Here is a 13,802-nt window from a genome sequence, read left to right as displayed (position 1 = left end):
TTCGTCAGGTGCATCATGTCATTTGCATTGCGAACCTCTAGGATTTCTGAATAAGTACCTCCCAAAATATTGACTTCTTTTTCCACATGGTGCACGTCAGTTATCGTTGTTTGTTTGTTCTAAAAGGTTACTCAGCATAGGCCAATCATTGATAGTTACAAACAACAAAGCTCGTAGGTCAAAGCTCACTTGTTTATCCTCATCCCACACACGTACACCTTTTTTCATTCCAGAGCAGTAAAAGTTCTTCAACCAACGGTCTTAGATACACATCAATTATCGTACATACATCTATGGGCCCACTAGAAGGATTGGATAGTCCTAGATACGGGGCTGGACACCGAGACATGTCAGATATGGAGGCTACGATGGAGGACAGCATAGTCTACGTGGCAGGACAAGAACTAGTCAAGGATTAGAAAACTACTCGTAGAAATTAGCGTAGAACTCACCTAGTTGAATCCGACTAGTATTCTTGTAAACAATCAACTTATAACTTGTCTAAATCGTGTGTTCGAGTCCACCTCCAAAGCAATTCAATCCAAAGCACACAGGACGTAGGGTATTACACAATCCAGCGATCCGAACCTGTCTAAATCGTGTGTTGGAGTTCACCTTCGAGTTTCTGATCTTGGCGAGATCCACACACTAAACACTACCTCGGGCACCCCCCTTGATAAGTTGCCGGGTCTAAACACCAACAACTGGTGTGCCAGGTTGGGGCTCTCGCTGAGAATCCACTGGCGAACTGGCCCAAGTCATCATCAAGCCAATCATCGCATTCGATGCGGGCGCAACATTTATCATCAGCTCTTGGGATTGCGCCACATTGCGCCGGCCCCAGAGAAGAAGCAGCACACCATGAAGCTCTATCATCAAGCTCTGGAGGATCTTATCAAGAAATTCGGCGAATTTTCAATTTCTGACTTAGTTAGAGGCTGGGGGGACGAGTCCGAGTGCAACTCGACTTCTCCCACTAGTCGAACTGGTTCTCACGAGCCGGTGCTTAAGCCATCATGCAAATCGGACTACGACCCAAGTCGATTCCCGTTTGGACTCCACACCATAGGTGCTATTTACCAACATACTCTGTCCAGATCATAATCTGACGTGGAACCTTCTGGAACTAAAGACAAGGGCAAGGCCAAGGAAGACGAAGATGATGGTGACAACGACAAATTCCAGAACCCTTCAAACACCATCAACGTCATCTTTGGCAGCACACCGGGTACTGCCACTAAGCGGTCCAGAAGCTTGCCCTGCGAGAGATCATTTCCATTGAACCAGCAACACCAACGTTCCTCAAATGGTCCAAGGTGTCAATTACCTTCTCCAGGAAGGACCAATGAACTAGTTTCTCAGACCTGGGACGATATCCTCTCGCCCCAAACTCACCAAATTACTCATTGATGGCCGTAGCGGTCTCAACATACTCTTCGCCAAGACTCTGAGGAAGATGGGTCTCGACATTTCTGACATGCTCACCCCCAACAAAATCTCCGTTCTACGGGATTGTCCCAATCAACGCGGCTGTACCCCTTGGTCATGTGGTTTTGCCAGTTGCCTTCGGAACCAAAGAACACTACCGGACAGACCTGCATTGGCCAAATTCATGGCCATCCCGCACTACGTGTACCTAGTACTCAAGATGTCGGGACACAAGGGAGTACTCTCCCTGCGCGAAACTTGAAGAGATCATACGAATGCGACACGGAAGCGTGGAGCTAGCAGCGACTACTCAAGTGCCAAATTTGATGATGCAAGTCTTCGCCACTTCTAAGACTATCCCCGTCAGAACTCGAGATCCCAAAAAAGAAGTCGACGGGAACCAAAGTCAAGCCAGCAAGTGAAGTAGACATCAAAGCTATTGACCTTGAAACTGGTGATAGCTCCAAGATAGCCCTGATTGGCTTAGGGTTGGATCCTAAATAGGAAAGCGCGCTCATCAGCTTTCTCGGGGCCAACTGTGACATCTTCATGTGGAAGCCATCGGATATGCTGGGGGTGCCTAGGGAGTTGATCGAGCACTCACTGAACGTGGATCCAAAAGCTACACCAAAAAGACAATGCTTACGCCGTTTCGCCCAAGAAAGAAGGGAAGCCATCAAGAAAGAGCTGTCCAAACTACTCGCGGTAGGCTTTATAAAAGAAGTCTATCATCCAGAGTGGCTCCCTAATCCCATCCTAGTGCGAAAGAAAAATAACATCAAGTGGAGGATGTGTGTTGACTACACGGACCTCAACAAGCACTATCCAAAGGATCCCTTCAGGCTCCCTAGGATTGATCAAGTCATCGACTCGACAGCTAGATGCAACCTACTCTGCTTCCTCGATTACTACTTAGGATATCACCAGATAACTCTCAAGGAAGAAAACCAAATCAAGACTGCGTTCATCACCCCATACGGAGCTTTCTGCTACACTACAATGCCCTTCGGCTTGAAGAATGCAGGAGTGCTTCAAAAAGTAACTACACCGCAATGTCAAGGCGTACGTGGACGACATGGTCGTAAAGACCAGAAATCCTGATGACTTGATTGTGAATTTGGAAGAAACCTTTGCAAGATTGTGAGAATTCTGGTGGAAGCTAAACCCAAGAAAGTGCATTTTCGGCGTACCCTTCGGAAAATTACTCGGGTTCATCATCAGTCATCGAGGAATTGAAGCCAACTCCAAGAAGATCTCTGCCATCATCGATATGCATGCTCCATCATGCATCAAGGCATCCAGAAGCTGACTAGATGCATGGCGGCCCTCAACAGATTCATCTCAAGGATTGCAGAACGGGGACTACCCTTCTTCAAACTACTCAAGCGGCAAGACAAGTTCCAGTGGACCAAGGAGGCAAATCAAGCCCTGCAATAGTTGAAGGACTTGCTATCAAAGCCACCGCTCCTCACGGCACCTAATCCTAATGAAGACTTGCTGCTCTACATCGCCATGACTACTAATGTCGTCAGCACGACGATCGTGGTTAAAAGACCAGAACCAGGCCATGTATACAAGGTGCAGAGGCTCATCAACTTTATCAGCGAGGCGTTGTCAGATTCCAAGGCCAGGTACCTGCCAGTCCAAAAACTGCTATACACAATACTACTCACCTTGCGGAAGCTATGACACTACCTCGAGGAACACAACATCTTCTTCGTCACAGACTTCCCCTTAGGAGAAATCCTCCACAATTGAGATGCAACACGAAGAATATCCAGATGGGCAGTAGAACTCAGAGCATTGTCCCTGAAGTTCAAGTCGAGGATTGCCATTAAATCCCAGCCACTAGTCGATTTCATGGTAGAATTGTGGGAAATCAAGTATCAACGCTAGCAGAGCACCTAGAGCATTGGGTTATGTACTTTGACGGATCACTCAAGCTCGAGGGTGCTGGAGTACTCTTAATATCTTCAAAAGGTGAACAACTCAAATATGTCTTGCAAATCTTCTAGGAGGTATCCAACAATGAAGGTGAATACGAGGCGCTTCTGCATGGGCTCCTCCTGGCAGTTTCGTTGGGAATCAAGTGATTGCTAGCCTACGCCAACTTCACTGGTGGTAATCAATCAAGTCAATGATGAGTGGGATCACCACAAGGAAAACATGGATGCGTACTGCCTAGAAGTACACAAGCTATAGAACAAGTTCTTAGGTCTGGAATTCCATCATGTAGCTCACGACAACAACATGCTGCGGATGTCCTATCAAAGCTCAAATCTACTCGTGCTCAAGTTCTAGCTAGGGTCTTCGTCCATGAGCTGCACAAGCCATCCAAAATGGAGCCGGTGCCATCAGTAACCACCGATCGAGGTCACGACGCACCAGACTAATTAGAAGTAGAGCAAGTCTCACGACATGGCAAGAACTATGTTTTAGTCGGAGACAAGCTCTAAAGAAGACGTGCATCATCAGGAGTACTCATGAAGTGTGTCTCGCGACAAGATGGCAAGGAATACTGGAGGAAATTCACAAAGGCATCTGCGGCAATCACGCATCCTCACGTACAATCATGGGCAAAGCTTTCAAAGCAGGGTTCTATTGGCCTACAGCTCTCACTAACACCGAGGAACTAGTCTTTCGATGCCAAGGATATCAATTCTTTGCCAAGCAACAACACGTCCCTGCCTGCAAGCTAATCAATATACCACCCTCTTGGCCCTTTGCATGCTGGGGGCTTGACATGATTGGCCCACTGCCTACAGCGCCTGGAGGATTCAACCAAGTACAGGTGGCGATCAACAAGTTTACTAAGTGGATCAAGGTGAAGCCATAACCTGCCCCAAGGTAGACAGAGTACTCGACTTCCTCGACAAAATTGTCCACTACTATGGCTTTCCAAATCTTAGTGTCACAGACATGGGCTCCAATTTCAACAACCACAAGTTCTGGGACTATTGCGAGAACAACAGGATTGACGTACAGTATGTCTTTGTCACACATCCACGAGCCAACAGCCAGGTTGAGCGCTCCAACAGGATGCAATTGGAAGCTCTCAAGAAGAGACTACATGATATCGAAAACACAAAAGGGGGCAAGTGGCTCAAAGAACTACCCAATATCCTCTGAGGGCTTCGTACTCAACTGTGCAAGCATATAGGACAATCATCCTACTTCTTGCTCTACAGATTAGAAGTTGTCCTCCCCGCCAATGTCATGTGGAAATCTCTAGTAGTTGAGTAGTATGAGGAGGGCGCAGCAGAAAAAACAAGGCGTCCTGACTTAGACAGCCTCGAAGAAGCTCGCTGTGCAGCACTCGTCCAATCTGCATGGTAACTTGAAGGAATCCACCGCTATCATGAACGCAAGGTCAAAGAATGTTTGTTCAATACAAGCGATATGGTCCTTAAGCATATCCAAGATACCAAGGGACTACACAAGCTGAATTCACCATGGGAGGGTCCTTTCATCGTCTCCAAGGTCACTGGACCTGGGTCGTATAGGCTCCAACACCTCTCTGGCGAAGACGTCTACAACTCATGGAACATTGATCAACTTTGTCAAATTTATCCTTAGTTTACATATTTATGTAAATTGGCCATCGACCTTAGTTGTATAATTACAATTTAATAAATCAGATTTATTTCTCATCGTAAAACAACTACCTATTTCTGCTTAATTACGACGTGCAAAAGGAAGTTCGCAGAGCTATTCAGCTCCTCGGGTACTATAGCCCAACTCACATCTTGTAATAACAAGTCTGTACAAAGCTATTTAGCTTCCAGGGGCAAAAATACCCACATGCGGCTTGTAATAACAAGTCTGCAAAGTATTTTTTGAGTTATTCACCTCATTGGACAAAATCATCCAAAAGTGGTTTGCAAAGACAAGTCCGCAGCCAAATTCGTGGGTTAATCAACTCCTTGCACAAGTCTGTCCATTGGCGGCCTACAGAAAAGAAGTCATCAGCAATCTCGGTGTTAATTAAACTACCTGAGTTCTCTGCTAGGCAAGTCTGTCTAGTCACAGCTTGTGATAACAAGTTCGAAGTTCTAGATTTTGAAGAGCACAACATATGAACAACCTAGAGAGGTTGCAAAGATAGTCTCCATTCAGAGAAATCCTGAAGAGTCTACTCGCCTAAGAAGTATGACTACCCAGATGCCCTGAGTACTCATACTCTGCAGAAAGGAGTCGCATCCTAAAGTACTCTACACCATGTATCTGAAGAGGCTCATCAGAGTAGCCTTGTGCGCAGACACTTACGATTACTGTATGAGTAGTTATTAGGGTAGTTCATAAGATGCACTAAAACAACAAGTGGATAGCAATAAAAATTGCAACAAGACTTCAAATAATTTTCATTTCATTAATATCATGTTTATATTACAAAGGACTGATGTTCACTTTTTACAAAGACTACTCAAGGTCTAACTGACTAGCTACTTCATTTGCGATAGGGCCCATCCCTTGTAGGTACTGTTGGAACTGCTCATCAGAACAGTCCTCCGCGATCCCTTCCGAACAGGAGCTAGGTTTGCCTATGAGTAAAAGGACTTCACAAAGACCAGCAGCTGCTTGGAGACTGACTCCGATACCTTCTTGACGTAGCCAGTGAACTTCACTAGCACCTCCTTGAGTATCTCAAACAAAGGGTTGGGCTCCACACCTTCAACTGGGGGCTCCACCATGTCTGCAATAGGTTGAGCTGCTTTAGTTAGCTCTTGCAGAGTAAGCTTCGTAGCTTCCAGCTAAGCCTAACGCGCCTGGAGGGTCTTCATGGTGTTGACCAAGTTGACCTCCCTGTCTGCCTGCATCTTCTTCTCCTTTTCCAAGTGATGTTCCAAGTTCTTGTACAGCACAGACAACTTGTCATGTTGGTCCATCACCTGGTAGTAGGAGTCCTGCTAGTCAACAGCTTGGCCTTGGAGATCTTCCGTTGTTTTCTCGAGCACAGCAGGAATAACACAAAAGGAATTTAGTATAACCAAGTCGAATCAATACTCGAAGACTAAAGGGAGAAGACTAATTACCTTTCAGCTACTGCTTTAGAGATTTGTTGCACTTCCAGAGGTGATCCTTCTCCTCCTTGAACTGCTAAATGATGTTTCGGTACTCAGCGGCTTGACCGTCATACTTCATCAGTAGCCGGGAAGAGTACTCCCGCTCCTTGGCAAGCTCCGGGGCGAGTGCCTTAGCCTAGATTGTTGTGTCTCCGTAGCCTTGGAGCATCTGAGACTTCTGGTGGGAGTGCTTGATTACATCCTGCAAAATAGAGCAAGTATTCATGTCAAGATACGAGTACCAATATCAAAGTTAAGGACTCAATGGGATCAAGAGCTTATATCAAAGTTAAGGACTCAATGGGATCAAGAGCTTACCTCTGCATATTTGCCTACACGGCGATACATCTCCATCATCCGACTTCCATCTCTGTGTTGAGCAGCAGATCGTCGATTAGTTGAATACATTCAAGATTAACCCCTGCTGCCAGTGTCTCCCTGTTCGCTTCAGCCTCTGCTGCGCCGAGTGGGGCCAAGGCACGGCTGGTCGACCAGCCTGGCTCGAAAGGTGGGATGGTTGCCACAACTTCCAGCCCCTCCATGGCTTCAGCCTCTACCTTCGGCTCGGGGGCTACAAGAGTAGCCACGAAGCTAGAGGTAGTCGCCACTGTGGCTTCGGTCTCTACCTCCGGGTCGAGGGCTACAAGAGTAGCCACAGTGCCAGAGGTAGTCGCCACCTTGGCTTCAGGTACCGGTTGCTCGGGGGCTAGCACTACAACACCAGTTAATGAAGAAATTATGTCTTGCATCAATGCAGCTACAAGTGATATGACACCTGGATTTGTTGTTGGTGCAAGTTGTTCCTCTAGCGGCAGACTTGTTGGAGCCGGGACAATGTCCTGGACCGAGTCACTACTGCCATCGGCCACAGGCTTCGGGCTTGGACCTCCAAGCTCCATGCTACAGGATTTCCTACAAAATACAAGTTGTCCCAAGACCTACTACAAGTCAATAACAAGCTACAATTAATACTCGAATGGAGTACCAATACTTACTATGAGGATCTCCTCAGCTTCAGAGGGCTCCCTTGACAAGCGCATTGGCTTGATGGTCGGAGATGGCTTCTTTGGCGATGCTTTTTGGGTTGCACAATCCTTGAAGCCTTCGTTGCCACCTGTGTCTCTCAGGTAGTCCCTGCGCTAGTAGGGTTCGCCCTAGCAACGAGGGGTTCTGGTAGTTGTTGTTGCACGACTTTAGTAGTCGTCCTCTTCGCCTCAACCACCTCCCCAACTACCTGCAATCCACCATTGCCATATTGAGTAGACATGGTGGTAACTTAGGATCTTGTCCTTCTTTAAAGGTTATTACCGGCGGAGGCACGTCTTCGGTAGTGAGAGGCTTCTTCACCGAACACTTCCCAGCGACGGTCCATTTCTTCTTTGGCGGCGGTGCCAGTCCAGCCTCCAGATCATCTTTAGCTACGTGCTTTGATGACCCGGAGGATGACCCAACCTTGTCAAATGGCTGGGCATTGAGCACAAATTCCTCCGCAGCTTTAGAGTAAGAGCTGCTGAAGGACTCAGCTCCATCTTATTCCTCCTCCTTGGCTTCACTATGTACGCTCGCAGCCGTATGTATGCGAGGAGCAGCTTCAGAGTCTTCCGATCTGGGAGGAGGAGGGGAGGAGCCATACAAGTGTACATCTTCCTGCACAAGCAGACAAGTTAGTATATCAAAAACTACCAAAATGAGTACTCGGGGGCTGTGGCCATGGGTACGCACAATGCTTGGCGGGTTGGTGGCACAGAATTCCTGCACAATCATCAGGATCTCACTTGTACTCTTAAACAGGCACCTCAACCATGCCATGACTTCATCCACGCTGAGCTCTTCCAGTGACGTTCTGGATGGGTCGTTGGGGCTAGAGTAATCGTAGCCCTAGGTACACCGCAATTGTAGGGGTTCAATTCGCCTCTTCATGAAGGTGAAGGCTACCCCAACTCCTATTAGCCCTTATTGCTTCAGTCTAGCTATCTTGTCCAGGAGCTCAAGTGGCTGCAAGCAATCTCCGTGGGAAGGCTCAGCCAGCCACCTATTGTTCCAAGTCGGGTGGTGACCTGTCAACTTCGGGAGCTTGGGCTCGTGGTTGCCGATGTAGCACCACTTCTCCTTCCACCCAGAATGCGAGTCAATCAACTCGTAGTACAAGTATAGGCCTTTCACTTTCTCTGTCATTTGGATCCCAGCCCCTCCGACTACTTCCGTGTGTTCTCTCTTGGGCTGAGGCTTGACACGAAAAAACTTACGGAAAAGCTAGAAGTGTGGTTGAATCCCCAAGATTGCTTTGCATAGATGCACAAATATTGCGGCATGGAAAGTGCTGTTCAGGTTGAGGTGCACAAGCTCAATTTTGTAGTAGTCCAGGAGGCTGCAAAAAAAGTTGGAAGCAGGCAAAGCAAGTCCGTGCTCAACAAAATGCGAGAAGATTACCGTTTCATCCACATATGTCTCTAGCGGCCACGGGTTGCTGAATGCACATCTCCAGTTGATGACATCTTTCTCTTGAAGGAGGTTGGCCACCACCAGTGCCTTGATGTCCTCTTCCTTCAGCGATGATCGCTTCCAGGCACAAGCAGGGAATGGCGGGGTAGTCTAGTCAGTCTTTCCATACTTGGGAGCTACCAGTTGGATCTCCTTCTTCTTGTCCGCCTTCTTCTTCCCACCTTCCACCACCTTGGATGCAGTTGCCTTCTTCCCCATCCTTGGTGCCATGAGGGTCTTCCTTCACATACACTTGGGGCTAAGTGGTGGGGGACGGCGGTGCTAGAGCTTGAGGATCGAGCGGCGGTGGCGCTAGGGCTACAGTGCGGAAGTTGAAAGAGCAGATGGCATAGGTAAAATGAAAGGGAGGTTTTTCTCCTTTATTTATAACTACAGCGCAGTAACAGCAGCGGGATTAAAGGGAATACTCCGATTTAATGGCCCGAAGATTTCGCACCTGGTTGACAGTTTCCATTATTTCTAGAAGAGATAAGATTACTGTTGATGAATGGTCATGTTGACCAGACGTTGACCCTTATACCTACCAAACTAGTCGTGTAATGGCTCAGGGGCTGTGTCCCACGTGCCCATTAGCTAAAATATTTTTTCTTTGGGTTTTAAGTAAAAATAGATGCTAATTACAGATTGACACTCAACCTGACTCTTCAATTCAACCTAAGGCTTAGGGGCTACTCCATATGGAGTGCGACTTTTGTCGCACTTCCATATAAAAAATTCAAAATTGAAGATTCAACACCAAGTTAAATGAGGCTTGAGCACATAATAGCCGCATGGCAATGCTCAAGTATGTTTGAAGACTCAATCCGATGGAGTACTCGAAGAGCACCAAAACTAGTCGGAGAAGCCTACCAAAGTACTCGGAACTGCTGGATTTGACTAAAAAGTACTCAGAGGCTTGTTGTACATACATTTATGGACCCACCAGAAGGTTTGGATAGTTCTAGATATGGGGCTGGACACCGAGATGTGTCAGACATGGAGGCTACATTGTAGGAAGTTGTAGTCTACGTGGTAGGATAGGAACTAGTCGAGGATTAGGAAACTGCTCATAGCAATTAGAGTAGGACTCACCTAGTCGAATCTGACTAGTATTCTTGTAAACAACCGACCTATAACCCTACCCCCAGCAATATAAGGTGAGGCAGGGACCCCCTCCAAAGCAATTCAATCCAACCAACACACAGGACGTAGGGTATTACACAATCTAGTTCCTAATCTCGGCGAGCTCACCGCACTAAACACTACCTTGGGCACTCCCCTCGGTAGGTTGATGGGTCTAAACACCAACATCAATGTTGTTGCCGGGTTGTTTTGGGCCTTGGATAAGCACCGGCATCAAAATGAAGTTCCACTTCATGCGCAACCAAGGAGGAAGGTTGAACATACATAGGGTCACAGTCCAAGTACTATGACTACTACTCAACTCACCGAATGAATTGAATCCATCCGTACTTAAACCAAACCTTATGTTCCTTACATCCCTTTCAAAGTCTGGGAATTCTCTATCAACTGATCTCCACTAGGCCTCATCAGCTCGGTGTCTCAGCATGTCATCTTGCTTACATTCTTCTTTGTGATATCGCATCAACTTAGCATTTGCCTTGTTTCTGAACAGATGCTTCAAACATGGTATTATAGGGAAAAACCACATCACTTTCACGGGAACTCTTTTCTTGGGAGGCTGCCCCTCGACATCACCAGGACCTTCTCACATGATCTTATACCACATCGCGCCACACACAGGACAAGCATCTAATTTCGCATATTCATCGCCACGATAGAGGATACAATCATTAGGACATACGTGTATCTTCTTAACCTCCAATCTCAGAGGGCAAACAACTTGTTTTTCTTCATATTATGTGGACGGCAATTCATTATTCTTGGGAAACATGTTCTTTACAATTTTTAATATCCCCTGAAATGACTTATCGGACATACCATTTTTTGCCTTCCATTGTAACATTTCCAGTGTGCTACTCAGCTTTTTATGCACCTGTTTGCAATCTGGGTACAATAATTTTTTGTGATCATCTATCATACGCTGCAACTTTTTTGATTCCTTCTCAGTTTCACAGTATTTCTGCGCATCCCGTAGCACCTGACCAAGATCATCAATACGGCCGTCTTCTCCAAACCCTTCTTCGTCAGCCTCGCCCATTGTAGTATATGCAAAGGCTTGGCCTACAGCCCATTCTGAAATGTTGTTATCATCCCCTTCTTCTTCACCATCTTCCATTATAACTCCTATTTCACCATGCTTGGTCCAAATCAAATAGTTAGGCATGAAACTGTAACTAAACAAGTGGCTGTGAAGAGTCCGCTAGAAAGAGTAGTCCTTCTTGTTACTGCATTGGAAGCATGGACAACATATGAATCCCTTTTCTAGCTTGTTGGCTTTGGCCACTTCGAGAAAATAATGCAAGCCATCAAAGAACTCCTTGGTCTGTCTGTCCGCATTGTACATCTATTGCCGGTCCGTCTACATCGTGTTACGTGAAAAATGGACATAGGGCTTCGTATTAGATAAACAACTTGATCAATATTAGGTAGGGAGAAAATAGAGTAAATGTGTTTATAATATTTAGTCCTTGCAATAAACATGACATAAATAAATTATTGGTTAAAGAAATAGAATTATTGTAAAATTAGAGTGACATGAAAATTACACCAGTCAACATTCATATCATTCACTAGTTCCATAAAAAGAAAAATGCTAGAATTTTGAAACAAGACAACAATGATACACTAAAGACTACAAACGCTCCATATATAGTGGACTTCACGGAGTCAAGAATCCTAAAATAATGGTAGACTAGAGCGGAATGCTCAACCTCCAAGCCATCTCTGTGGTCATGGTTGCTCCCAGCCAGATTGTTCAATGGACTGCCCCCAATAACCAGATCAAAACCACCAATAATTCTAATATATGACTCAATCTTCCCCCAAATCAGTTTTTGCACATCACTAATCTCAATGAGTGTGCCCGTTTCCATCTGATCCCACCAACTCTTTAGAATGGTCCTGTTCACCTCAGATTTCTCGACTGAAATCACATTGTTCGTACGAATACCAAGTCTATGGAGAGCTACCTCACTCCTCCAATACTAGAGAACAAGAACAACACATTCATGCCATGTGGAAATACTTAAGAAGTACACATGGCATGAACAAGCACAACGCATTCATGCCAGGTACAACATTATTTCCAAACGGCATGAATGTGCTTACACTATTTTCTGGTATTGGAGGAGCTGTCGGGGATAGATACCCAGTACCCGCAAGGAAGGAAGAAGACAGACTCCTATTAGGATTCCCCTGTAATCCTACTAGGACTCATACCGTGTACTCCTACTAGGACTCCTCCTGGAGTATATAAAGGAGGTGAGAGTACCTAGATCGGCAGAAAACTAGAACCACCAACAATAGCCAACAACTAGGCTACTCAACAGCTAAGCGTAGGGTGCAATATACAACACCCAAACAAGACGTAGGGTATTACGCTACTCTGGCGGCCCGAACCTGTATAAATTCGTGTATTGTGTCCTTGCTTTTACCTTCAAGTTCCATATCCGACAATCCCCCACCGACAAATCGACTACCTCGGGTACTCCCTCGTTAGGTTGCCGGTATAAAATACTAACATCTGGTGCGTCAGGTAGGGGTGATCGTTGAGATCATCGGGCGACCTTGAAAGACCTCATCTTCAAAATCAATCTACTCGGCGAGAAACAAGTCGCCGAGTTACAATTCGAAGTAGAGTCGAGAATTTTGGGAAAACAATTTGATCACGGGCGATTCCATCCGCAGAAGCTGCGAGTCCCTGTCCAAGATTGAATCCGACAAGGCAACCTCGACATGTTGTTGCGATTAGTTAAGGCGGACGGACTCAAATTCCGTGTTCTCGTTTGGTTTCTTTCGCAAGCTACTATGCATCTATTCCAAGTCGGATTCGTCAAGATAGAATTCAAAGCGGAGAATTAATATCCATCACCACCGAGTTGGAGTCCGGAGTGGACAATTCGCGGTCGCCGTCAACAAAAATTACCGCCATCATCAATCGTCTGCACGGAGGATTGGCGGAGGGTCTACCAGCTACAGGTCTTTACAAAGATTCCATGCGGGTCACGGTGGCAGGAGGCGCTGCAGCGCTGCTATTCATCGAAAGATTGCCAGGAAACAAAACACTGTTTGTGGTACGGGCAGAGGCAAGCTTCAACAACCTACGCATGGATTGGTGCAAGGGACAAGCAATCTGGTGTGCTGCCGTTCTGACCGCACGAATCAATTTTGTGGACTTGTGCTATGCGCACATAATGAAGCTACCAGGAGGCTTCTAGCATCCCATTGTTACAAGTAACAATCGCGCGATCCACCACTACATATGCGACAACAACTACTTCCACTACTCTGCTCGACTACTTCGACTACGCCGTGACGCTTGCCGCTGATACTTGTCTCGACTAGAAAACTAGTCGGGGCAAACTTCGCACGGTCGACAACTAGTCGGAAGTGACTCCGACTATCTCCGACTAATCAGCTTCACCAACAACCGTTGTGGCTTGGTCGACGACAACTTCAACTACTCATCTGAACTAGAAAACTAGTTGAGGATGGTCTACTTCAACAACTCGTCTCGACTACTCGTCAACAACAAAGTCACCGACTACTACTTTAATTACTCTTCTCGACTACTTCGATGGGCGACTCACCGATGACTACTCCGACTATGTCGTGACGCTCGCCGATGACTACCTTGACTACTCGTCTCGACTAGAAAACTAGTCGAGGACGGTCTACATTGACAAG

Source organism: Setaria viridis, chromosome 3 (assembly GCF_005286985.2).
Source record: "Setaria viridis chromosome 3, Setaria_viridis_v4.0, whole genome shotgun sequence".
Taxonomy (NCBI): Eukaryota; Viridiplantae; Streptophyta; class Magnoliopsida; order Poales; family Poaceae; genus Setaria; species Setaria viridis.
Note: the sequence above shows the minus strand (reverse complement) of the source record.